Genomic DNA, 27,707 nt, shown 5'->3' on the forward strand with positions numbered 1-27,707 from the left:
GGGTCTCAGCAATGCAGGGAAATGGTTTCCGGCATCACTCCCTCTGCTGGTCATTCAGTATAATCTGCAGATGGAAAAGTCAACTGTTAGTTCATTAACAGAACTTGAACATTTCCAAACTAATGCAACACAACAAATATATTTGCATACTGTGCCAATAATCAGTGCTATGGCGCCTGTTACAATGCGAAAATCCACAGCTCACTTAAAAATTCAAACCTCAATTTTATTTTCAACCTAGCATACTTCTCTCAATCCAAAGCCTTATTTGCTATGACTCTCTACACCACGCTAGAACTAATGTTAGGATGTAAATAAAAAGATGTAAATGCTAGCCATGTGACAGGGGATCCTTCTCACTGCAATTATGTTAGGTTATGGTACAGCAATAACTATGGAGTGACCTGATACCTTTTTGTAGGAAGGCTTATGCTATAGTTAGTGGTAATATTAAAAACTATGAACAACAGATTCTAACATCTTTGTTGTTGCACATCCCTGTCAGTTAACCAATAGAGAACTCGAGAATATTACTATCACCTTCAACTACAAACAAATGGTATACAACGTTTAGCACGCATTTTTTACCACGCACTACCATTACAACGCAGGCATTACCACGCATACCATTACAACGCATTGCGCTGGGGGGCGCTCTAGGATAGGGAATAAGTTTAATTTTATATCCAACACCTTCCCTAGTGTCCACGGGGACTGGAGTTGGAATATAAAATTATACTTACCACTATCCAGCACCTCAAAGCGCTATGCGTTGTAACGGTATTCGTTGTAAATACCGCGTTGTAAAGGTATGCGTGGTAATAGTATGCGTGCTAACGTCATACATCCCAAACAAATGTATAAGTCTCTAATATTGCCCTAGTTTCTTTCATTTTAACATCTTTGTCTTCAGCTGGAAGTCCTGTCTAGCAGGCTACCTATTTCAATTCCATGAAAAATGTATCCATTTGCTTGATCTCACGTCAGATGCCATCATGCTGTAGCTTTATGACATCAGAGGAACTCATGACCAATCACCCTGGTGACTACAACACAGGACAATGAGACATTAGCAATTCCGCCCTAGTTAACTATCTGCTATTATGACTGCAAGCCAAGGTGGAAGTGTATTGGGAAAGTACTCTGCACCATTGAAAGAACTGGGCTCCCCTTTTGAAAGTGGGTTAGAGTGACAAGAACACAGAGTATCCGAAAGAGCAATCTATCTTGAGTATCAGAGTCCCACATACAGAGTGCAGGAAGGCAGGTTAAATAAGCTTCCCGTCTTCCAAAGTAAGTTAATCGCTCTAACATAAGACAACTCATTCCAGCTTCAAAGACACTAATTTCCTGTGATGATAAATTGCTTGCACTAGTATCTCAAGTAGGATTTTCAGCCTTGTAGACAGTCAACGTCTTTCATAAACTATCATTTGTGCCAATAGCGTCATCCATAAGGCTTCAGTCTGGACAAATAATATTTATGCAGAAGACCCCACTAAAAGGTGCTGAGAGCCATCAGACGCCCTGAAATTCTTTCAAACACAAGCAAAGCGATTAAATGAGAGTTTCACCTACCATGTAAATTGATCAAGGAAGTCGAAGGCTGGCGACTTTTTTTTTTTTTGGGTCTCAGCAATGCAGGGAAATGGTTTCCGGCATCACTCCCTCTGCTGGTCATTCAGTATAATCTGCAGATGGAAAAGTCAACTGTTAGTTCATTAACAGAACTTGAACATTTCCAAACTAATGCAACACAACAAATATATTTGCATACTGTGCCAATAATCAGTGCTATGGCGCCTGTTACAATGCGAAAATCCACAGCTCACTTAAAAATTCAAACCTCAATTTTATTTTCAACCTAGCATACTTCTCTCAATCCAAAGCCTTATTTGCTATGACTCTCTACACCACGCTAGAACTAATGTTAGGATGTAAATAAAAAGATGTAAATGCTAGCCATGTGACAGGGGATCCTTCTCACTGCAATTATGTTAGGTTATGGTACAGCAATAACTATGGAGTGACCTGATACCTTTTTGTAGGAAGGCTTATGCTATAGTTAGTGGTAATATTAAAAACTATGAACAACAGATTCTAACATCTTTGTTGTTGCACATCCCTGTCAGTTAACCAATAGAGAACTCGAGAATATTACTATCACCTTCAACTACAAACAAATGGTATACAACGTTTAGCACGCATTTTTTACCACGCACTACCATTACAACGCAGGCATTACCACGCATACCATTACAACGCATTGCGCTGGGGGGCGCTCTAGGATAGGGAATAAGTTTAATTTTATATCCAACACCTTCCCTAGTGTCCACGGGGACTGGAGTTGGAATATAAAATTATACTTACCACTATCCAGCACCTCAAAGCGCTATGCGTTGTAACGGTATTCGTTGTAAATACCGCGTTGTAAAGGTATGCGTGGTAATAGTATGCGTGCTAACGTCATACATCCCAAACAAATGTATAAGTCTCTAATATTGCCCTAGTTTCTTTCATTTTAACATCTTTGTCTTCAGCTGGAAGTCCTGTCTAGCAGGCTACCTATTTCAATTCCATGAAAAATGTATCCATTTGCTTGATCTCACGTCAGATGCCATCATGCTGTAGCTTTATGACATCAGAGGAACTCATGACCAATCACCCTGGTGACTACAACACAGGACAATGAGACATTAGCAATTCCGCCCTAGTTAACTATCTGCTATTATGACTGCAAGCCAAGGTGGAAGTGTATTGGGAAAGTACTCTGCACCATTGAAAGAACTGGGCTCCCCTTTTGAAAGTGGGTTAGAGTGACAAGAACACAGAGTATCCGAAAGAGCAATCCATCTTGAGTATCAGAGTCCCACATACAGAGTGCAGGAAGGCAGGTTAAATAAGCTTCCCGTCTTTCAAAGTAAGTTAATCGCTCTAACATAAGACAACTCATTCCAGCTTCAAAGACACTAATTTCCTGTGATGATAAATTGCTTGCACTAGTATCTCAAGTAGGATTTTCAGCCTTGTAGACAGTCAACGTCTTTCATAAACTATCATTTGTGCCAATAGCGTCATCCATAAGGCTTCAGTCTGGACAAATAATATTTATGCAGAAGACCCCACTAAAAAGTGCTGAGAGCCATCAGACGCCCTGAAATTCTTTCAAACACAAGCAAAGCGATTAAATGAGAGTTTCACCTACCATGTAAATTGATCAAGGAAGTCGAAGGCTGGCGACTTTTTTTTTTTTTGGGTCTCAGCAATGCAGGGAAATGGTTTCCGGCATCACTCCCTCTGCTGGTCATTCAGTATAATCTGCAGATGGAAAAGTCAACTGTTAGTTCATTAACAGAACTTGAACATTTCCAAACTAATGCAACACAACAAATATATTTGTATACTGTGCCAATAATCAGTGCTATGGCGCCTGTTACAATGCGAAAATCCACAGCTCACTTAAAAATTCAAACCTCAATTTTATTTTCAACCTAGCATACTTCTCTCAATCCAAAGCCTTATTTGCTATGACTCTCTACACCACGCTAGAACTAATGTTAGGATGTAAATAAAAAGATGTAAATGCTAGCCATGTGACAGGGGATCCTTCTCACTGCAATTATGTTAGGTTATGGTACAGCAATAACTATGGAGTGACCTGATACGTTTTTGTAGGAAGGCTTATGCTATAGTTAGTGGTAATATTAAAAACTATGAACAACAGATTCTAACATCTTTGTTGTTGCACATCCCTGTCAGTTAACCAATAGAGAACTCGAGAATATTACTATCACCTTCAACTACAAACAAATGGTATACAACGTTTAGCACGCATTTTTTACCACGCACTACCATTACAACGCAGGCATTACCACGCATACCATTACAACGCATTGCGCTGGGGGGCGCTCTAGGATAGGGAATAAGTTTAATTTTATATCCAACACCTTCCCTAGTGTCCACGGGGACTGGAGTTGGAATATAAAATTATACTTACCACTATCCAGCACCTCAAAGCGCTATGCGTTGTAACGGTATTCGTTGTAAATACCGCGTTGTAAAGGTATGCGTGGTAATAGTATGCGTGCTAACGTCATACATCCCAAACAAATGTATAAGTCTCTAATATTGCCCTAGTTTCTTTCATTTTAACATCTTTGTCTTCAGCTGGAAGTCCTGTCTAGCAGGCTACCTATTTCAATTCCATGAAAAATGTATCCATTTGCTTGATCTCACGTCAGATGCCATCATGCTGTAGCTTTATGACATCAGAGGAACTCATGACCAATCACCCTGGTGACTACAACACAGGACAATGAGACATTAGCAATTCCGCCCTAGTTAACTATCTGCTTTTATGACTGCAAGCCAAGGTGGAAGTGTATTGGGAAAGTACTCTGCACCATTGAAAGAACTGGGCTCCCCTTTTGAAAGTGGGTTAGAGTGACAAGAACACAGAGTATCCGAAAGAGCAATCCATCTTGAGTATCAGAGTCCCACATACAGAGTGCAGGAAGGCAGGTTAAATAAGCTTCCCGTCTTTCAAAGTAAGTCAATCGCTCTAACATAAGACAACTCATTCCAGCTTCAAAGACACTAATTTCCTGTGATGATAAATTGCTTGCACTAGTATCTCAAGTAGGATTTTCAGCCTTGTAGACAGTCAACGTCTTTCATAAACTATCATTTGTGCCAATAGCGTCATCCATAAGGCTTCAGTCTGGACAAATAATATTTATGCAGAAGACCCCACTAAAAGGTGCTGAGAGCCATCAGACGCCCTGAAATTCTTTCAAACACAAGCAAAGCGATTAAATGAGAGTTTCACCTACCATGTAAATTGATCAAGGAAGTCGAAGGCTGGCGACTTTTTTTTTTTTGGGTCTCAGCAATGCAGGGAAATGGTTTCCGGCATCACTCCCTCTGCTGGTCATTCAGTATAATCTGCAGATGGAAAAGTCAACTGTTAGTTCATTAACAGAACTTGAACATTTCCAAACTAATGCAACACAACAAATATATTTGTATACTGTGCCAATAATCAGTGCTATGGCGCCTGTTACAATGCGAAAATCCACAGCTCACTTAAAAATTCAAACCTCAATTTTATTTTCAACCTAGCATACTTCTCTCAATCCAAAGCCTTATTTGCTATGACTCTCTACACCACGCTAGAACTAATGTTAGGATGTAAATAAAAAGATGTAAATGCTAGCCATGTGACAGGGGATCCTTCTCACTGCAATTATGTTAGGTTATGGTACAGCAATAACTATGGAGTGACCTGATACCTTTTTGTAGGAAGGCTTATGCTATAGTTAGTGGTAATATTAAAAACTATGAACAACAGATTCTAACATCTTTGTTGTTGCACATCCCTGTCAGTTAACCAATAGAGAACTCGAGAATATTACTATCACCTTCAACTACAAACAAATGGTATACAACGTTTAGCACGCATTTTTTACCACGCACTACCATTACAACGCAGGCATTACCACGCATACCATTACAACGCATTGCGCTGGGGGGCGCTCTAGGATAGGGAATAAGTTTAATTTTATATCCAACACCTTCCCTAGTGTCCACGGGGACTGGAGTTGGAATATAAAATTATACTTACCACTATCCAGCACCTCAAAGCGCTATGCGTTGTAACGGTATTCGTTGTAAATACCGCGTTGTAAAGGTATGCGTGGTAATAGTATGCGTGCTAACGTCATACATCCCAAACAAATGTATAAGTCTCTAATATTGCCCTAGTTTCTTTCATTTTAACATCTTTGTCTTCAGCTGGAAGTCCTGTCTAGCAGGCTACCTATTTCAATTCCATGAAAAATGTATCCATTTGCTTGATCTCACGTCAGATGCCATCATGCTGTAGCTTTATGACATCAGAGGAACTCATGACCAATCACCCTGGTGACTACAACACAGGACAATGAGACATTAGCAATTCCGCCCTAGTTAACTATCTGCTATTATGACTGCAAGCCAAGGTGAAAGTGTATTGGGAAAGTACTCTGCACCATTGAAAGAACTGGGCTCCCCTTTTGAAAGTGGGTTAGAGTGACAAGAACACAGAGTATCCGAAAGAGCAATCCATCTTGAGTATCAGAGTCCCACATACAGAGTGCAGGAAGGCAGGTTAAATAAGCTTCCCGTCTTCCAAAGTAAGTTAATCGCTCTAACATAAGACAACTCATTCCAGCTTCAAAGACACTAATTTCCTGTGATGATAAATTGCTTGCACTAGTATCTCAAGTAGGATTTTCAGCCTTGTAGACAGTCAACGTCTTTCATAAACTATCATTTGTGCCAATAGCGTCATCCATAAGGCTTCAGTCTGGACAAATAATATTTATGCAGAAGACCCCACTAAAAGGTGCTGAGAGCCATCAGACGCCCTGAAATTCTTTCAAACACAAGCAAAGCGATTAAATGAGAGTTTCACCTACCATGTAAATTGATCAAGGAAGTCGAAGGCTGGCGACTTTTTTTTTTTTTGGGTCTCAGCAATGCAGGGAAATGGTTTCCGGCATCACTCCCTCTGCTGGTCATTCAGTATAATCTGCAGATGGAAAAGTCAACTGTTAGTTCATTAACAGAACTTGAACATTTCCAAACTAATGCAACACAACAAATATATTTGCATACTGTGCCAATAATCAGTGCTATGGCGCCTGTTACAATGCGAAAATCCACAGCTCACTTAAAAATTCAAACCTCAATTTTATTTTCAACCTAGCATACTTCTCTCAATCCAAAGCCTTATTTGCTATGACTCTCTACACCACGCTAGAACTAATGTTAGGATGTAAATAAAAAGATGTAAATGCTAGCCATGTGACAGGGGATCCTTCTCACTGCAATTATGTTAGGTTATGGTACAGCAATAACTATGGAGTGACCTGATACCTTTTTGTAGGAAGGCTTATGCTATAGTTAGTGGTAATATTAAAAACTATGAACAACAGATTCTAACATCTTTGTTGTTGCACATCCCTGTCAGTTAACCAATAGAGAACTCGAGAATATTACTATCACCTTCAACTACAAACAAATGGTATACAACGTTTAGCACGCATTTTTTACCACGCACTACCATTACAACGCAGGCATTACCACGCATACCATTACAACGCATTGCGCTGGGGGGCGCTCTAGGATAGGGAATAAGTTTAATTTTATATCCAACACCTTCCCTAGTGTCCACGGGGACTGGAGTTGGAATATAAAATTATACTTACCACTATCCAGCACCTCAAAGCGCTATGCGTTGTAACGGTATTCGTTGTAAATACCGCGTTGTAAAGGTATGCGTGGTAATAGTATGCGTGCTAACGTCATACATCCCAAACAAATGTATAAGTCTCTAATATTGCCCTAGTTTCTTTCATTTTAACATCTTTGTCTTCAGCTGGAAGTCCTGTCTAGCAGGCTACCTATTTCAATTCCATGAAAAATGTATCCATTTGCTTGATCTCACGTCAGATGCCATCATGCTGTAGCTTTATGACATCAGAGGAACTCATGACCAATCACCCTGGTGACTACAACACAGGACAATGAGACATTAGCAATTCCGCCCTAGTTAACTATCTGCTATTATGACTGCAAGCCAAGGTGAAAGTGTATTGGGAAAGTACTCTGCACCATTGAAAGAACTGGGCTCCCCTTTTGAAAGTGGGTTAGAGTGACAAGAACACAGAGTATCCGAAAGAGCAATCCATCTTGAGTATCAGAGTCCCACATACAGAGTGCAGGAAGGCAGGTTAAATAAGCTTCCCGTCTTCCAAAGTAAGTTAATCGCTCTAACATAAGACAACTCATTCCAGCTTCAAAGACACTAATTTCCTGTGATGATAAATTGCTTGCACTAGTATCTCAAGTAGGATTTTCAGCCTTGTAGACAGTCAACGTCTTTCATAAACTATCATTTGTGCCAATAGCGTCATCCATAAGGCTTCAGTCTGGACAAATAATATTTATGCAGAAGACCCCACTAAAAGGTGCTGAGAGCCATCAGACGCCCTGAAATTCTTTCAAACACAAGCAAAGCGATTAAATGAGAGTTTCACCTACCATGTAAATTGATCAAGGAAGTCGAAGGCTGGCGACTTTTTTTTTTTTTGGGTCTCAGCAATGCAGGGAAATGGTTTCCGGCATCACTCCCTCTGCTGGTCATTCAGTATAATCTGCAGATGGAAAAGTCAACTGTTAGTTCATTAACAGAACTTGAACATTTCCAAACTAATGCAACACAACAAATATATTTGCATACTGTGCCAATAATCAGTGCTATGGCGCCTGTTACAATGCGAAAATCCACAGCTCACTTAAAAATTCAAACCTCAATTTTATTTTCAACCTAGCATACTTCTCTCAATCCAAAGCCTTATTTGCTATGACTCTCTACACCACGCTAGAACTAATGTTAGGATGTAAATAAAAAGATGTAAATGCTAGCCATGTGACAGGGGATCCTTCTCACTGCAATTATGTTAGGTTATGGTACAGCAATAACTATGGAGTGACCTGATACCTTTTTGTAGGAAGGCTTATGCTATAGTTAGTGGTAATATTAAAAACTATGAACAACAGATTCTAACATCTTTGTTGTTGCACATCCCTGTCAGTTAACCAATAGAGAACTCGAGAATATTACTATCACCTTCAACTACAAACAAATGGTATACAACGTTTAGCACGCATTTTTTACCACGCACTACCATTACAACGCAGGCATTACCACGCATACCATTACAACGCATTGCGCTGGGGGGCGCTCTAGGATAGGGAATAAGTTTAATTTTATATCCAACACCTTCCCTAGTGTCCACGGGGACTGGAGTTGGAATATAAAATTATACTTACCACTATCCAGCACCTCAAAGCGCTATGCGTTGTAACGGTATTCGTTGTAAATACCGCGTTGTAAAGGTATGCGTGGTAATAGTATGCGTGCTAACGTCATACATCCCAAACAAATGTATAAGTCTCTAATATTGCCCTAGTTTCTTTCATTTTAACATCTTTGTCTTCAGCTGGAAGTCCTGTCTAGCAGGCTACCTATTTCAATTCCATGAAAAATGTATCCATTTGCTTGATCTCACGTCAGATGCCATCATGCTGTAGCTTTATGACATCAGAGGAACTCATGACCAATCACCCTGGTGACTACAACACAGGACAATGAGACATTAGCAATTCCGCCCTAGTTAACTATCTGCTATTATGACTGCAAGCCAAGGTGGAAGTGTATTGGGAAAGTACTCTGCACCATTGAAAGAACTGGGCTCCCCTTTTGAAAGTGGGTTAGAGTGACAAGAACACAGAGTATCCGAAAGAGCAATCTATCTTGAGTATCAGAGTCCCACATACAGAGTGCAGGAAGGCAGGTTAAATAAGCTTCCCGTCTTCCAAAGTAAGTTAATCGCTCTAACATAAGACAACTCATTCCAGCTTCAAAGACACTAATTTCCTGTGATGATAAATTGCTTGCACTAGTATCTCAAGTAGGATTTTCAGCCTTGTAGACAGTCAACGTCTTTCATAAACTATCATTTGTGCCAATAGCGTCATCCATAAGGCTTCAGTCTGGACAAATAATATTTATGCAGAAGACCCCACTAAAAGGTGCTGAGAGCCATCAGACGCCCTGAAATTCTTTCAAACACAAGCAAAGCGATTAAATGAGAGTTTCACCTACCATGTAAATTGATCAAGGAAGTCGAAGGCTGGCGACTTTTTTTTTTTTTGGGTCTCAGCAATGCAGGGAAATGGTTTCCGGCATCACTCCCTCTGCTGGTCATTCAGTATAATCTGCAGATGGAAAAGTCAACTGTTAGTTCATTAACAGAACTTGAACATTTCCAAACTAATGCAACACAACAAATATATTTGCATACTGTGCCAATAATCAGTGCTATGGCGCCTGTTACAATGCGAAAATCCACAGCTCACTTAAAAATTCAAACCTCAATTTTATTTTCAACCTAGCATACTTCTCTCAATCCAAAGCCTTATTTGCTATGACTCTCTACACCACGCTAGAACTAATGTTAGGATGTAAATAAAAAGATGTAAATGCTAGCCATGTGACAGGGGATCCTTCTCACTGCAATTATGTTAGGTTATGGTACAGCAATAACTATGGAGTGACCTGATACCTTTTTGTAGGAAGGCTTATGCTATAGTTAGTGGTAATATTAAAAACTATGAACAACAGATTCTAACATCTTTGTTGTTGCACATCCCTGTCAGTTAACCAATAGAGAACTCGAGAATATTACTATCACCTTCAACTACAAACAAATGGTATACAACGTTTAGCACGCATTTTTTACCACGCACTACCATTACAACGCAGGCATTACCACGCATACCATTACAACGCATTGCGCTGGGGGGCGCTCTAGGATAGGGAATAAGTTTAATTTTATATCCAACACCTTCCCTAGTGTCCACGGGGACTGGAGTTGGAATATAAAATTATACTTACCACTATCCAGCACCTCAAAGCGCTATGCGTTGTAACGGTATTCGTTGTAAATACCGCGTTGTAAAGGTATGCGTGGTAATAGTATGCGTGCTAACGTCATACATCCCAAACAAATGTATAAGTCTCTAATATTGCCCTAGTTTCTTTCATTTTAACATCTTTGTCTTCAGCTGGAAGTCCTGTCTAGCAGGCTACCTATTTCAATTCCATGAAAAATGTATCCATTTGCTTGATCTCACGTCAGATGCCATCATGCTGTAGCTTTATGACATCAGAGGAACTCATGACCAATCACCCTGGTGACTACAACACAGGACAATGAGACATTAGCAATTCCGCCCTAGTTAACTATCTGCTATTATGACTGCAAGCCAAGGTGGAAGTGTATTGGGAAAGTACTCTGCACCATTGAAAGAACTGGGCTCCCCTTTTGAAAGTGGGTTAGAGTGACAAGAACACAGAGTATCCGAAAGAGCAATCCATCTTGAGTATCAGAGTCCCACATACAGAGTGCAGGAAGGCAGGTTAAATAAGCTTCCCGTCTTTCAAAGTAAGTTAATCGCTCTAACATAAGACAACTCATTCCAGCTTCAAAGACACTAATTTCCTGTGATGATAAATTGCTTGCACTAGTATCTCAAGTAGGATTTTCAGCCTTGTAGACAGTCAACGTCTTTCATAAACTATCATTTGTGCCAATAGCGTCATCCATAAGGCTTCAGTCTGGACAAATAATATTTATGCAGAAGACCCCACTAAAAAGTGCTGAGAGCCATCAGACGCCCTGAAATTCTTTCAAACACAAGCAAAGCGATTAAATGAGAGTTTCACCTACCATGTAAATTGATCAAGGAAGTCGAAGGCTGGCGACTTTTTTTTTTTTTGGGTCTCAGCAATGCAGGGAAATGGTTTCCGGCATCACTCCCTCTGCTGGTCATTCAGTATAATCTGCAGATGGAAAAGTCAACTGTTAGTTCATTAACAGAACTTGAACATTTCCAAACTAATGCAACACAACAAATATATTTGTATACTGTGCCAATAATCAGTGCTATGGCGCCTGTTACAATGCGAAAATCCACAGCTCACTTAAAAATTCAAACCTCAATTTTATTTTCAACCTAGCATACTTCTCTCAATCCAAAGCCTTATTTGCTATGACTCTCTACACCACGCTAGAACTAATGTTAGGATGTAAATAAAAAGATGTAAATGCTAGCCATGTGACAGGGGATCCTTCTCACTGCAATTATGTTAGGTTATGGTACAGCAATAACTATGGAGTGACCTGATACGTTTTTGTAGGAAGGCTTATGCTATAGTTAGTGGTAATATTAAAAACTATGAACAACAGATTCTAACATCTTTGTTGTTGCACATCCCTGTCAGTTAACCAATAGAGAACTCGAGAATATTACTATCACCTTCAACTACAAACAAATGGTATACAACGTTTAGCACGCATTTTTTACCACGCACTACCATTACAACGCAGGCATTACCACGCATACCATTACAACGCATTGCGCTGGGGGGCGCTCTAGGATAGGGAATAAGTTTAATTTTATATCCAACACCTTCCCTAGTGTCCACGGGGACTGGAGTTGGAATATAAAATTATACTTACCACTATCCAGCACCTCAAAGCGCTATGCGTTGTAACGGTATTCGTTGTAAATACCGCGTTGTAAAGGTATGCGTGGTAATAGTATGCGTGCTAACGTCATACATCCCAAACAAATGTATAAGTCTCTAATATTGCCCTAGTTTCTTTCATTTTAACATCTTTGTCTTCAGCTGGAAGTCCTGTCTAGCAGGCTACCTATTTCAATTCCATGAAAAATGTATCCATTTGCTTGATCTCACGTCAGATGCCATCATGCTGTAGCTTTATGACATCAGAGGAACTCATGACCAATCACCCTGGTGACTACAACACAGGACAATGAGACATTAGCAATTCCGCCCTAGTTAACTATCTGCTTTTATGACTGCAAGCCAAGGTGGAAGTGTATTGGGAAAGTACTCTGCACCATTGAAAGAACTGGGCTCCCCTTTTGAAAGTGGGTTAGAGTGACAAGAACACAGAGTATCCGAAAGAGCAATCCATCTTGAGTATCAGAGTCCCACATACAGAGTGCAGGAAGGCAGGTTAAATAAGCTTCCCGTCTTTCAAAGTAAGTCAATCGCTCTAACATAAGACAACTCATTCCAGCTTCAAAGACACTAATTTCCTGTGATGATAAATTGCTTGCACTAGTATCTCAAGTAGGATTTTCAGCCTTGTAGACAGTCAACGTCTTTCATAAACTATCATTTGTGCCAATAGCGTCATCCATAAGGCTTCAGTCTGGACAAATAATATTTATGCAGAAGACCCCACTAAAAGGTGCTGAGAGCCATCAGACGCCCTGAAATTCTTTCAAACACAAGCAAAGCGATTAAATGAGAGTTTCACCTACCATGTAAATTGATCAAGGAAGTCGAAGGCTGGCGACTTTTTTTTTTTTGGGTCTCAGCAATGCAGGGAAATGGTTTCCGGCATCACTCCCTCTGCTGGTCATTCAGTATAATCTGCAGATGGAAAAGTCAACTGTTAGTTCATTAACAGAACTTGAACATTTCCAAACTAATGCAACACAACAAATATATTTGTATACTGTGCCAATAATCAGTGCTATGGCGCCTGTTACAATGCGAAAATCCACAGCTCACTTAAAAATTCAAACCTCAATTTTATTTTCAACCTAGCATACTTCTCTCAATCCAAAGCCTTATTTGCTATGACTCTCTACACCACGCTAGAACTAATGTTAGGATGTAAATAAAAAGATGTAAATGCTAGCCATGTGACAGGGGATCCTTCTCACTGCAATTATGTTAGGTTATGGTACAGCAATAACTATGGAGTGACCTGATACCTTTTTGTAGGAAGGCTTATGCTATAGTTAGTGGTAATATTAAAAACTATGAACAACAGATTCTAACATCTTTGTTGTTGCACATCCCTGTCAGTTAACCAATAGAGAACTCGAGAATATTACTATCACCTTCAACTACAAACAAATGGTATACAACGTTTAGCACGCATTTTTTACCACGCACTACCATTACAACGCAGGCATTACCACGCATACCATTACAACGCATTGCGCTGGGGGGCGCTCTAGGATAGGGAATAAGTTTAATTTTATATCCAACACCTTCCCTAGTGTCCACGGGGACTGGAGTTGGAATATAAAATTATACTTACCACTATCCAGCACCTCAAAGCGCTATGCGTTGTAACGGTATTCGTTGTAAATACCGCGTTGTAAAGGTATGCGTGGTAATAGTATGCGTGCTAACGTCATACATCCCAAACAAATGTATAAGTCTCTAATATTGCCCTAGTTTCTTTCATTTTAACATCTTTGTCTTCAGCTGGAAGTCCTGTCTAGCAGGCTACCTATTTCAATTCCATGAAAAATGTATCCATTTGCTTGATCTCACGTCAGATGCCATCATGCTGTAGCTTTATGACATCAGAGGAACTCATGACCAATCACCCTGGTGACTACAACACAGGACAATGAGACATTAGCAATTCCGCCCTAGTTAACTATCTGCTATTATGACTGCAAGCCAAGGTGAAAGTGTATTGGGAAAGTACTCTGCACCATTGAAAGAACTGGGCTCCCCTTTTGAAAGTGGGTTAGAGTGACAAGAACACAGAGTATCCGAAAGAGCAATCCATCTTGAGTATCAGAGTCCCACATACAGAGTGCAGGAAGGCAGGTTAAATAAGCTTCCCGTCTTCCAAAGTAAGTTAATCGCTCTAACATAAGACAACTCATTCCAGCTTCAAAGACACTAATTTCCTGTGATGATAAATTGCTTGCACTAGTATCTCAAGTAGGATTTTCAGCCTTGTAGACAGTCAACGTCTTTCATAAACTATCATTTGTGCCAATAGCGTCATCCATAAGGCTTCAGTCTGGACAAATAATATTTATGCAGAAGACCCCACTAAAAGGTGCTGAGAGCCATCAGACGCCCTGAAATTCTTTCAAACACAAGCAAAGCGATTAAATGAGAGTTTCACCTACCATGTAAATTGATCAAGGAAGTCGAAGGCTGGCGACTTTTTTTTTTTTTGGGTCTCAGCAATGCAGGGAAATGGTTTCCGGCATCACTCCCTCTGCTGGTCATTCAGTATAATCTGCAGATGGAAAAGTCAACTGTTAGTTCATTAACAGAACTTGAACATTTCCAAACTAATGCAACACAACAAATATATTTGCATACTGTGCCAATAATCAGTGCTATGGCGCCTGTTACAATGCGAAAATCCACAGCTCACTTAAAAATTCAAACCTCAATTTTATTTTCAACCTAGCATACTTCTCTCAATCCAAAGCCTTATTTGCTATGACTCTCTACACCACGCTAGAACTAATGTTAGGATGTAAATAAAAAGATGTAAATGCTAGCCATGTGACAGGGGATCCTTCTCACTGCAATTATGTTAGGTTATGGTACAGCAATAACTATGGAGTGACCTGATACCTTTTTGTAGGAAGGCTTATGCTATAGTTAGTGGTAATATTAAAAACTATGAACAACAGATTCTAACATCTTTGTTGTTGCACATCCCTGTCAGTTAACCAATAGAGAACTCGAGAATATTACTATCACCTTCAACTACAAACAAATGGTATACAACGTTTAGCACGCATTTTTTACCACGCACTACCATTACAACGCAGGCATTACCACGCATACCATTACAACGCATTGCGCTGGGGGGCGCTCTAGGATAGGGAATAAGTTTAATTTTATATCCAACACCTTCCCTAGTGTCCACGGGGACTGGAGTTGGAATATAAAATTATACTTACCACTATCCAGCACCTCAAAGCGCTATGCGTTGTAACGGTATTCGTTGTAAATACCGCGTTGTAAAGGTATGCGTGGTAATAGTATGCGTGCTAACGTCATACATCCCAAACAAATGTATAAGTCTCTAATATTGCCCTAGTTTCTTTCATTTTAACATCTTTGTCTTCAGCTGGAAGTCCTGTCTAGCAGGCTACCTATTTCAATTCCATGAAAAATGTATCCATTTGCTTGATCTCACGTCAGATGCCATCATGCTGTAGCTTTATGACATCAGAGGAACTCATGACCAATCACCCTGGTGACTACAACACAGGACAATGAGACATTAGCAATTCCGCCCTAGTTAACTATCTGCTATTATGACTGCAAGCCAAGGTGAAAGTGTATTGGGAAAGTACTCTGCACCATTGAAAGAACTGGGCTCCCCTTTTGAAAGTGGGTTAGAGTGACAAGAACACAGAGTATCCGAAAGAGCAATCCATCTTGAGTATCAGAGTCCCACATACAGAGTGCAGGAAGGCAGGTTAAATAAGCTTCCCGTCTTCCAAAGTAAGTTAATCGCTCTAACATAAGACAACTCATTCCAGCTTCAAAGACACTAATTTCCTGTGATGATAAATTGCTTGCACTAGTATCTCAAGTAGGATTTTCAGCCTTGTAGACAGTCAACGTCTTTCATAAACTATCATTTGTGCCAATAGCGTCATCCATAAGGCTTCAGTCTGGACAAATAATATTTATGCAGAAGACCCCACTAAAAGGTGCTGAGAGCCATCAGACGCCCTGAAATTCTTTCAAACACAAGCAAAGCGATTAAATGAGAGTTTCACCTACCATGTAAATTGATCAAGGAAGTCGAAGGCTGGCGACTTTTTTTTTTTTTGGGTCTCAGCAATGCAGGGAAATGGTTTCCGGCATCACTCCCTCTGCTGGTCATTCAGTATAATCTGCAGATGGAAAAGTCAACTGTTAGTTCATTAACAGAACTTGAACATTTCCAAACTAATGCAACACAACAAATATATTTGCATACTGTGCCAATAATCAGTGCTATGGCGCCTGTTACAATGCGAAAATCCACAGCTCACTTAAAAATTCAAACCTCAATTTTATTTTCAACCTAGCATACTTCTCTCAATCCAAAGCCTTATTTGCTATGACTCTCTACACCACGCTAGAACTAATGTTAGGATGTAAATAAAAAGATGTAAATGCTAGCCATGTGACAGGGGATCCTTCTCACTGCAATTATGTTAGGTTATGGTACAGCAATAACTATGGAGTGACCTGATACCTTTTTGTAGGAAGGCTTATGCTATAGTTAGTGGTAATATTAAAAACTATGAACAACAGATTCTAACATCTTTGTTGTTGCACATCCCTGTCAGTTAACCAATAGAGAACTCGAGAATATTACTATCACCTTCAACTACAAACAAATGGTATACAACGTTTAGCACGCATTTTTTACCACGCACTACCATTACAACGCAGGCATTACCACGCATACCATTACAACGCATTGCGCTGGGGGGCGCTCTAGGATAGGGAATAAGTTTAATTTTATATCCAACACCTTCCCTAGTGTCCACGGGGACTGGAGTTGGAATATAAAATTATACTTACCACTATCCAGCACCTCAAAGCGCTATGCGTTGTAACGGTATTCGTTGTAAATACCGCGTTGTAAAGGTATGCGTGGTAATAGTATGCGTGCTAACGTCATACATCCCAAACAAATGTATAAGTCTCTAATATTGCCCTAGTTTCTTTCATTTTAACATCTTTGTCTTCAGCTGGAAGTCCTGTCTAGCAGGCTACCTATTTCAATTCCATGAAAAATGTATCCATTTGCTTGATCTCACGTCAGATGCCATCATGCTGTAGCTTTATGACATCAGAGGAACTCATGACCAATCACCCTGGTGACTACAACACAGGACAATGAGACATTAGCAATTCCGCCCTAGTTAACTATCTGCTATTATGACTGCAAGCCAAGGTGGAAGTGTATTGGGAAAGTACTCTGCACCATTGAAAGAACTGGGCTCCCCTTTTGAAAGTGGGTTAGAGTGACAAGAACACAGAGTATCCGAAAGAGCAATCTATCTTGAGTATCAGAGTCCCACATACAGAGTGCAGGAAGGCAGGTTAAATAAGCTTCCCGTCTTCCAAAGTAAGTTAATCGCTCTAACATAAGACAACTCATTCCAGCTTCAAAGACACTAATTTCCTGTGATGATAAATTGCTTGCACTAGTATCTCAAGTAGGATTTTCAGCCTTGTAGACAGTCAACGTCTTTCATAAACTATCATTTGTGCCAATAGCGTCATCCATAAGGCTTCAGTCTGGACAAATAATATTTATGCAGAAGACCCCACTAAAAGGTGCTGAGAGCCATCAGACGCCCTGAAATTCTTTCAAACACAAGCAAAGCGATTAAATGAGAGTTTCACCTACCATGTAAATTGATCAAGGAAGTCGAAGGCTGGCGACTTTTTTTTTTTTTGGGTCTCAGCAATGCAGGGAAATGGTTTCCGGCATCACTCCCTCTGCTGGTCATTCAGTATAATCTGCAGATGGAAAAGTCAACTGTTAGTTCATTAACAGAACTTGAACATTTCCAAACTAATGCAACACAACAAATATATTTGCATACTGTGCCAATAATCAGTGCTATGGCGCCTGTTACAATGCGAAAATCCACAGCTCACTTAAAAATTCAAACCTCAATTTTATTTTCAACCTAGCATACTTCTCTCAATCCAAAGCCTTATTTGCTATGACTCTCTACACCACGCTAGAACTAATGTTAGGATGTAAATAAAAAGATGTAAATGCTAGCCATGTGACAGGGGATCCTTCTCACTGCAATTATGTTAGGTTATGGTACAGCAATAACTATGGAGTGACCTGATACCTTTTTGTAGGAAGGCTTATGCTATAGTTAGTGGTAATATTAAAAACTATGAACAACAGATTCTAACATCTTTGTTGTTGCACATCCCTGTCAGTTAACCAATAGAGAACTCGAGAATATTACTATCACCTTCAACTACAAACAAATGGTATACAACGTTTAGCACGCATTTTTTACCACGCACTACCATTACAACGCAGGCATTACCACGCATACCATTACAACGCATTGCGCTGGGGGGCGCTCTAGGATAGGGAATAAGTTTAATTTTATATCCAACACCTTCCCTAGTGTCCACGGGGACTGGAGTTGGAATATAAAATTATACTTACCACTATCCAGCACCTCAAAGCGCTATGCGTTGTAACGGTATTCGTTGTAAATACCGCGTTGTAAAGGTATGCGTGGTAATAGTATGCGTGCTAACGTCATACATCCCAAACAAATGTATAAGTCTCTAATATTGCCCTAGTTTCTTTCATTTTAACATCTTTGTCTTCAGCTGGAAGTCCTGTCTAGCAGGCTACCTATTTCAATTCCATGAAAAATGTATCCATTTGCTTGATCTCACGTCAGATGCCATCATGCTGTAGCTTTATGACATCAGAGGAACTCATGACCAATCACCCTGGTGACTACAACACAGGACAATGAGACATTAGCAATTCCGCCCTAGTTAACTATCTGCTTTTATGACTGCAAGCCAAGGTGGAAGTGTATTGGGAAAGTACTCTGCACCATTGAAAGAACTGGGCTCCCCTTTTGAAAGTGGGTTAGAGTGACAAGAACACAGAGTATCCGAAAGAGCAATCCATCTTGAGTATCAGAGTCCCACATACAGAGTGCAGGAAGGCAGGTTAAATAAGCTTCCCGTCTTTCAAAGTAAGTCAATCGCTCTAACATAAGACAACTCATTCCAGCTTCAAAGACACTAATTTCCTGTGATGATAAATTGCTTGCACTAGTATCTCAAGTAGGATTTTCAGCCTTGTAGACAGTCAACGTCTTTCATAAACTATCATTTGTGCCAATAGCGTCATCCATAAGGCTTCAGTCTGGACAAATAATATTTATGCAGAAGACCCCACTAAAAGGTGCTGAGAGCCATCAGACGCCCTGAAATTCTTTCAAACACAAGCAAAGCGATTAAATGAGAGTTTCACCTACCATGTAAATTGATCAAGGAAGTCGAAGGCTGGCGACTTTTTTTTTTTTGGGTCTCAGCAATGCAGGGAAATGGTTTCCGGCATCACTCCCTCTGCTGGTCATTCAGTATAATCTGCAGATGGAAAAGTCAACTGTTAGTTCATTAACAGAACTTGAACATTTCCAAACTAATGCAACACAACAAATATATTTGTATACTGTGCCAATAATCAGTGCTATGGCGCCTGTTACAATGCGAAAATCCACAGCTCACTTAAAAATTCAAACCTCAATTTTATTTTCAACCTAGCATACTTCTCTCAATCCAAAGCCTTATTTGCTATGACTCTCTACACCACGCTAGAACTAATGTTAGGATGTAAATAAAAAGATGTAAATGCTAGCCATGTGACAGGGGATCCTTCTCACTGCAATTATGTTAGGTTATGGTACAGCAATAACTATGGAGTGACCTGATACCTTTTTGTAGGAAGGCTTATGCTATAGTTAGTGGTAATATTAAAAACTATGAACAACAGATTCTAACATCTTTGTTGTTGCACATCCCTGTCAGTTAACCAATAGAGAACTCGAGAATATTACTATCACCTTCAACTACAAACAAATGGTATACAACGTTTAGCACGCATTTTTTACCACGCACTACCATTACAACGCAGGCATTACCACGCATACCATTACAACGCATTGCGCTGGGGGGCGCTCTAGGATAGGGAATAAGTTTAATTTTATATCCAACACCTTCCCTAGTGTCCACGGGGACTGGAGTTGGAATATAAAATTATACTTACCACTATCCAGCACCTCAAAGCGCTATGCGTTGTAACGGTATTCGTTGTAAATACCGCGTTGTAAAGGTATGCGTGGTAATAGTATGCGTGCTAACGTCATACATCCCAAACAAATGTATAAGTCTCTAATATTGCCCTAGTTTCTTTCATTTTAACATCTTTGTCTTCAGCTGGAAGTCCTGTCTAGCAGGCTACCTATTTCAATTCCATGAAAAATGTATCCATTTGCTTGATCTCACGTCAGATGCCATCATGCTGTAGCTTTATGACATCAGAGGAACTCATGACCAATCACCCTGGTGACTACAACACAGGACAATGAGACATTAGCAATTCCGCCCTAGTTAACTATCTGCTATTATGACTGCAAGCCAAGGTGGAAGTGTATTGGGAAAGTACTCTGCACCATTGAAAGAACTGGGCTCCCCTTTTGAAAGTGGGTTAGAGTGACAAGAACACAGAGTATCCGAAAGAGCAATCCATCTTGAGTATCAGAGTCCCACATACAGAGTGCAGGAAGGCAGGTTAAATAAGCTTCCCGTCTTCCAAAGTAAGTTAATCGCTCTAACATAAGACAACTCATTCCAGCTTCAAAGACACTAATTTCCTGTGATGATAAATTGCTTGCACTAGTATCTCAAGTAGGATTTTCAGCCTTGTAGACAGTCAACGTCTTTCATAAACTATCATTTGTGCCAATAGCGTCATCCATAAGGCTTCAGTCTGGACAAATAATATTTATGCAGAAGACCCCACTAAAAGGTGCTGAGAGCCATCAGACGCCCTGAAATTCTTTCAAACACAAGCAAAGCGATTAAATGAGAGTTTCACCTACCATGTAAATTGATCAAGGAAGTCGAAGGCTGGCGACTTTTTTTTTTTTTGGGTCTCAGCAATGCAGGGAAATGGTTTCCGGCATCACTCCCTCTGCTGGTCATTCAGTATAATCTGCAGATGGAAAAGTCAACTGTTAGTTCATTAACAGAACTTGAACATTTCCAAACTAATGCAACACAACAAATATATTTGTATACTGTGCCAATAATCAGTGCTATGGCGCCTGTTACAATGCGAAAATCCACAGCTCACTTAAAAATTCAAACCTCAATTTTATTTTCAACCTAGCATACTTCTCTCAATCCAAAGCCTTATTTGCTATGACTCTCTACACCACGCTAGAACTAATGTTAGGATGTAAATAAAAAGATGTAAATGCTAGCCATGTGACAGGGGATCCTTCTCACTGCAATTATGTTAGGTTATGGTACAGCAATAACTATGGAGTGACCTGATACCTTTTTGTAGGAAGGCTTATGCTATAGTTAGTGGTAATATTAAAAACTATGAACAACAGATTCTAACATCTTTGTTGTTGCACATCCCTGTCAGTTAACCAATAGAGAACTCGAGAATATTACTATCACCTTCAACTACAAACAAATGGTATACAACGTTTAGCACGCATTTTTTACCACGCACTACCATTACAACGCAGGCATTACCACGCATACCATTACAACGCATTGCGCTGGGGGGCGCTCTAGGATAGGGAATAAGTTTAATTTTATATCCAACACCTTCCCTAGTGTCCACGGGGACTGGAGTTGGAATATAAAATTATACTTACCACTATCCAGCACCTCAAAGCGCTATGCGTTGTAACGGTATTCGTTGTAAATACCGCGTTGTAAAGGTATGCGTGGTAATAGTATGCGTGCTAACGTCATACATCCCAAACAAATGTATAAGTCTCTAATATTGCCCTAGTTTCTTTCATTTTAACATCTTTGTCTTCAGCTGGAAGTCCTGTCTAGCAGGCTACCTATTTCAATTCCATGAAAAATGTATCCATTTGCTTGATCTCACGTCAGATGCCATCATGCTGTAGCTTTATGACATCAGAGGAACTCATGACCAATCACCCTGGTGACTACAACACAGGACAATGAGACATAAGCAATTCCGCCCTAGTTAACTATCTGCTATTATGACTGCAAGCCAAGGTGAAAGTGTATTGGGAAAGTACTCTGCACCATTGAAAGAACTGGGCTCCCCTTTTGAAAGTGGGTTAGAGTGACAAGAACACAGAGTATCCGAAAGAGCAATCCATCTTGAGTATCAGAGTCCCACATACAGAGTGCAGGAAGGCAGGTTAAATAAGCTTCCCGTCTTCCAAAGTAAGTTAATCGCTCTAACATAAGACAACTCATTCCAGCTTCAAAGACACTAATTTCCTGTGATGATAAATTGCTTGCACTAGTATCTCAAGTAGGATTTTCAGCCTTGTAGACAGTCAACGTCTTTCATAAACTATCATTTGTGCCAATAGCGTCATCCATAAGGCTTCAGTCTGGACAAATAATATTTATGCAGAAGACCCCACTAAAAGGTGCTGAGAGCCATCAGACGCCCTGAAATTCTTTCAAACACAAGCAAAGCGATTAAATGAGAGTTTCACCTACCATGTAAATTGATCAAGGAAGTCGAAGGCTGGCGACTTTTTTTTTTTTTGGGTCTCAGCAATGCAGGGAAATGGTTTCCGGCATCACTCCCTCTGCTGGTCATTCAGTATAATCTGCAGATGGAAAAGTCAACTGTTAGTTCATTAACAGAACTTGAACATTTCCAAACTAATGCAACACAACAAATATATTTGCATACTGTGCCAATAATCAGTGCTATGGCGCCTGTTACAATGCGAAAATCCACAGCTCACTTAAAAATTCAAACCTCAATTTTATTTTCAACCTAGCATACTTCTCTCAATCCAAAGCCTTATTTGCTATGACTCTCTACACCACGCTAGAACTAATGTTAGGATGTAAATAAAAAGATGTAAATGCTAGCCATGTGACAGGGGATCCTTCTCACTGCAATTATGTTAGGTTATGGTACAGCAATAACTATGGAGTGACCTGATACCTTTTTGTAGGAAGGCTTATGCTATAGTTAGTGGTAATATTAAAAACTATGAACAACAGATTCTAACATCTTTGTTGTTGCACATCCCTGTCAGTTAACCAATAGAGAACTCGAGAATATTACTATCACCTTCAACTACAAACAAATGGTATACAACGTTTAGCACGCATTTTTTACCACGCACTACCATTACAACGCAGGCATTACCACGCATACCATTACAACGCATTGCGCTGGGGGGCGCTCTAGGATAGGGAATAAGTTTAATTTTATATCCAACACCTTCCCTAGTGTCCACGGGGACTGGAGTTGGAATATAAAATTATACTTACCACTATCCAGCACCTCAAAGCGCTATGCGTTGTAACGGTATTCGTTGTAAATACCGCGTTGTAAAGGTATGCGTGGTAATAGTATGCGTGCTAACGTCATACATCCCAAACAAATGTATAAGTCTCTAATATTGCCCTAGTTTCTTTCATTTTAACATCTTTGTCTTCAGCTGGAAGTCCTGTCTAGCAGGCTACCTATTTCAATTCCATGAAAAATGTATCCATTTGCTTGATCTCACGTCAGATGCCATCATGCTGTAGCTTTATGACATCAGAGGAACTCATGACCAATCACCCTGGTGACTACAACACAGGACAATGAGACATTAGCAATTCCGCCCTATTTAACTATCTGCTATTATGACTGCAAGCCAAGGTGGAAGTGTATTGGGAAAGTACTCTGCACCATTGAAAAAACTGGGCTCCCCTTTTGAAAGTGGGTTAGAGTGACAAGAACACAGAGTATCCGAAAGAGCAATCCATCTTGAGTATCAGAGTCCCACATACAGAGTGCAGGAAGGCAGGTTAAATAAGCTTCCCGTCTTTCAAAGTAAGTCAATCGCTCTAACATAAGACAACTCATTCCAGCTTCAAAGACACTAATTTCCTGTGATGATAAATTGCTTGCACTAGTATCTCAAGTAGGATTTTCAGCCTTGTAGACAGTCAACGTCTTTCATAAACTATCATTTGTGCCAATAGCGTCATCCATAAGGCTTCAGTCTGGACAAATAATATTTATGCAGAAGACCCCACTAAAAGGTGCTGAGAGCCATCAGACGCCCTGAAATTCTTTCAAACACAAGCAAAGCGATTAAATGAGAGTTTCACCTACCATGTAAATTGATCAAGGAAGTCGAAGGCTGGCGACTTTTTTTTTTTTGGGTCTCAGCAATGCAGGGAAATGGTTTCCGGCATCACTCCCTCTGCTGGTCATTCAGTATAATCTGCAGATGGAAAAGTCAACTGTTAGTTCATTAACAGAACTTGAACATTTCCAAACTAATGCAACACAACAAATATATTTGTATACTGTGCCAATAATCAGTGCTATGGCGCCTGTTACAATGCGAAAATCCACAGCTCACTTAAAAATTCAAACCTCAATTTTATTTTCAACCTAGCATACTTCTCTCAATCCAAAGCCTTATTTGCTATGACTCTCTACACCACGCTAGAACTAATGTTAGGATGTAAATAAAAAGATGTAAATGCTAGCCATGTGACAGGGGATCCTTCTCACTGCAATTATGTTAGGTTATGGTACAGCAATAACTATGGAGTGACCTGATACCTTTTTGTAGGAAGGCTTATGCTATAGTTAGTGGTAATATTAAAAACTATGAACAACAGATTCTAACATCTTTGTTGTTGCACATCCCTGTCAGTTAACCAATAGAGAACTCGAGAATATTACTATCACCTTCAACTACAAACAAATGGTATACAACGTTTAGCACGCATTTTTTACCACGCACTACCATTACAACGCAGGCATTACCACGCATACCATTACAACGCATTGCGCTGGGGGGCGCTCTAGGATAGGGAATAAGTTTAATTTTATATCCAACACCTTCCCTAGTGTCCACGGGGACTGGAGTTGGAATATAAAATTATACTTACCACTATCCAGCACCTCAAAGCGCTATGCGTTGTAACGGTATTCGTTGTAAATACCGCGTTGTAAAGGTATGCGTGGTAATAGTATGCGTGCTAACGTCATACATCCCAAACAAATGTATAAGTCTCTAATATTGCCCTAGTTTCTTTCATTTTAACATCTTTGTCTTCAGCTGGAAGTCCTGTCTAGCAGGCTACCTATTTCAATTCCATGAAAAATGTATCCATTTGCTTGATCTCACGTCAGATGCCATCATGCTGTAGCTTTATGACATCAGAGGAACTCATGACCAATCACCCTGGTGACTACAACACAGGACAATGAGACATTAGCAATTCCGCCCTAGTTAACTATCTGCTATTATGACTGCAAGCCAAGGTGGAAGTGTATTGGGAAAGTACTCTGCACCATTGAAAGAACTGGGCTCCCCTTTTGAAAGTGGGTTAGAGTGACAAGAACACAGAGTATCCGAAAGAGCAATCCATCTTGAGTATCAGAGTCCCACATACAGAGTGCAGGAAGGCAGGTTAAATAAGCTTCCCGTCTTCCAAAGTAAGTTAATCGCTCTAACATAAGACAACTCATTCCAGCTTCAAAGACACTAATTTCCTGTGATGATAAATTGCTTGCACTAGTATCTCAAGTAGGATTTTCAGCCTTGTAGACAGTCAACGTCTTTCATAAACTATCATTTGTGCCAATAGCGTCATCCATAAGGCTTCAGTCTGGACAAATAATATTTATGCAGAAGACCCCACTAAAAGGTGCTGAGAGCCATCAGACGCCCTGAAATTCTTTCAAACACAAGCAAAGCGATTAAATGAGAGTTTCACCTACCATGTAAATTGATCAAGGAAGTCGAAGGCTGGCGACTTTTTTTTTTTTTGGGTCTCAGCAATGCAGGGAAATGGTTTCCGGCATCACTCCCTCTGCTGGTCATTCAGTATAATCTGCAGATGGAAAAGTCAACTGTTAGTTCATTAACAGAACTTGAACATTTCCAAACTAATGCAACACAACAAATATATTTGTATACTGTGCCAATAATCAGTGCTATGGCGCCTGTTACAATGCGAAAATCCACAGCTCACTTAAAAATTCAAACCTCAATTTTATTTTCAACCTAGCATACTTCTCTCAATCCAAAGCCTTATTTGCTATGACTCTCTACACCACGCTAGAACTAATGTTAGGATGTAAATAAAAAGATGTAAATGCTAGCCATGTGACAGGGGATCCTTCTCACTGCAATTATGTTAGGTTATGGTACAGCAATAACTATGGAGTGACCTGATACCTTTTTGTAGGAAGGCTTATGCTATAGTTAGTGGTAATATTAAAAACTATGAACAACAGATTCTAACATCTTTGTTGTTGCACATCCCTGTCAGTTAACCAATAGAGAACTCGAGAATATTACTATCACCTTCAACTACAAACAAATGGTATACAACGTTTAGCACGCATTTTTTACCACGCACTACCATTACAACGCAGGCATTACCACGCATACCATTACAACGCATTGCGCTGGGGGGCGCTCTAGGATAGGGAATAAGTTTAATTTTATATCCAACACCTTCCCTAGTGTCCACGGGGACTGGAGTTGGAATATAAAATTATACTTACCACTATCCAGCACCTCAAAGCGCTATGCGTTGTAACGGTATTCGTTGTAAATACCGCGTTGTAAAGGTATGCGTGGTAATAGTATGCGTGCTAACGTCATACATCCCAAACAAATGTATAAGTCTCTAATATTGCCCTAGTTTCTTTCATTTTAACATCTTTGTCTTCAGCTGGAAGTCCTGTCTAGCAGGCTACCTATTTCAATTCCATGAAAAATGTATCCATTTGCTTGATCTCACGTCAGATGCCATCATGCTGTAGCTTTATGACATCAGAGGAACTCATGACCAATCACCCTGGTGACTACAACACAGGACAATGAGACATTAGCAATTCCGCCCTAGTTAACTATCTGCTATTATGACTGCAAGCCAAGGTGAAAGTGTATTGGGAAAGTACTCTGCACCATTGAAAGAACTGGGCTCCCCTTTTGAAAGTGGGTTAGAGTGACAAGAACACAGAGTATCCGAAAGAGCAATCCATCTTGAGTATCAGAGTCCCACATACAGAGTGCAGGAAGGCAGGTTAAATAAGCTTCCCGTCTTCCAAAGTAAGTTAATCGCTCTAACATAAGACAACTCATTCCAGCTTCAAAGACACTAATTTCCTGTGATGATAAATTGCTTGCACTAGTATCTCAAGTAGGATTTTCAGCCTTGTAGACAGTCAACGTCTTTCATAAACTATCATTTGTGCCAATAGCGTCATCCATAAGGCTTCAGTCTGGACAAATAATATTTATGCAGAAGACCCCACTAAAAGGTGCTGAGAGCCATCAGACGCCCTGAAATTCTTTCAAACACAAGCAAAGCGATTAAATGAGAGTTTCACCTACCATGTAAATTGATCAAGGAAGTCGAAGGCTGGCGACTTTTTTTTTTTTTGGGTCTCAGCAATGCAGGGAAATGGTTTCCGGCATCACTCCCTCTGCTGGTC

The 27,707-nt window shown here is 40.0% G+C and overlaps 1 long non-coding RNA gene across 1 annotated transcript; it reads right to left on the reverse strand.

Annotated features, from left to right (window-relative positions):
- Positions 1-27,707, reverse strand: LOC147666292 (uncharacterized). Its single transcript, XR_015304848.1, has 18 exons — positions 27,607-27,707; positions 25,980-26,092; positions 24,354-24,465; positions 22,727-22,839; positions 21,100-21,212; positions 19,474-19,585; positions 17,847-17,959; positions 16,220-16,332; positions 14,593-14,705; positions 12,967-13,078; positions 11,340-11,452; positions 9,713-9,825; positions 8,086-8,198; positions 6,459-6,571; positions 4,833-4,944; positions 3,206-3,318; positions 1,579-1,691; positions 1-64 (listed from the first exon to the last, which is right to left on the reverse strand). It is a non-coding gene; the product is annotated as an uncharacterized LOC147666292 (long non-coding RNA).

The sequence above is a fragment of the Lissotriton vulgaris genome, unplaced genomic scaffold, assembly GCF_964263255.1.
Source record: "Lissotriton vulgaris unplaced genomic scaffold, aLisVul1.2 SCAFFOLD_343, whole genome shotgun sequence".
NCBI classification, from domain to species: Eukaryota; Metazoa; Chordata; class Amphibia; order Caudata; family Salamandridae; genus Lissotriton; species Lissotriton vulgaris.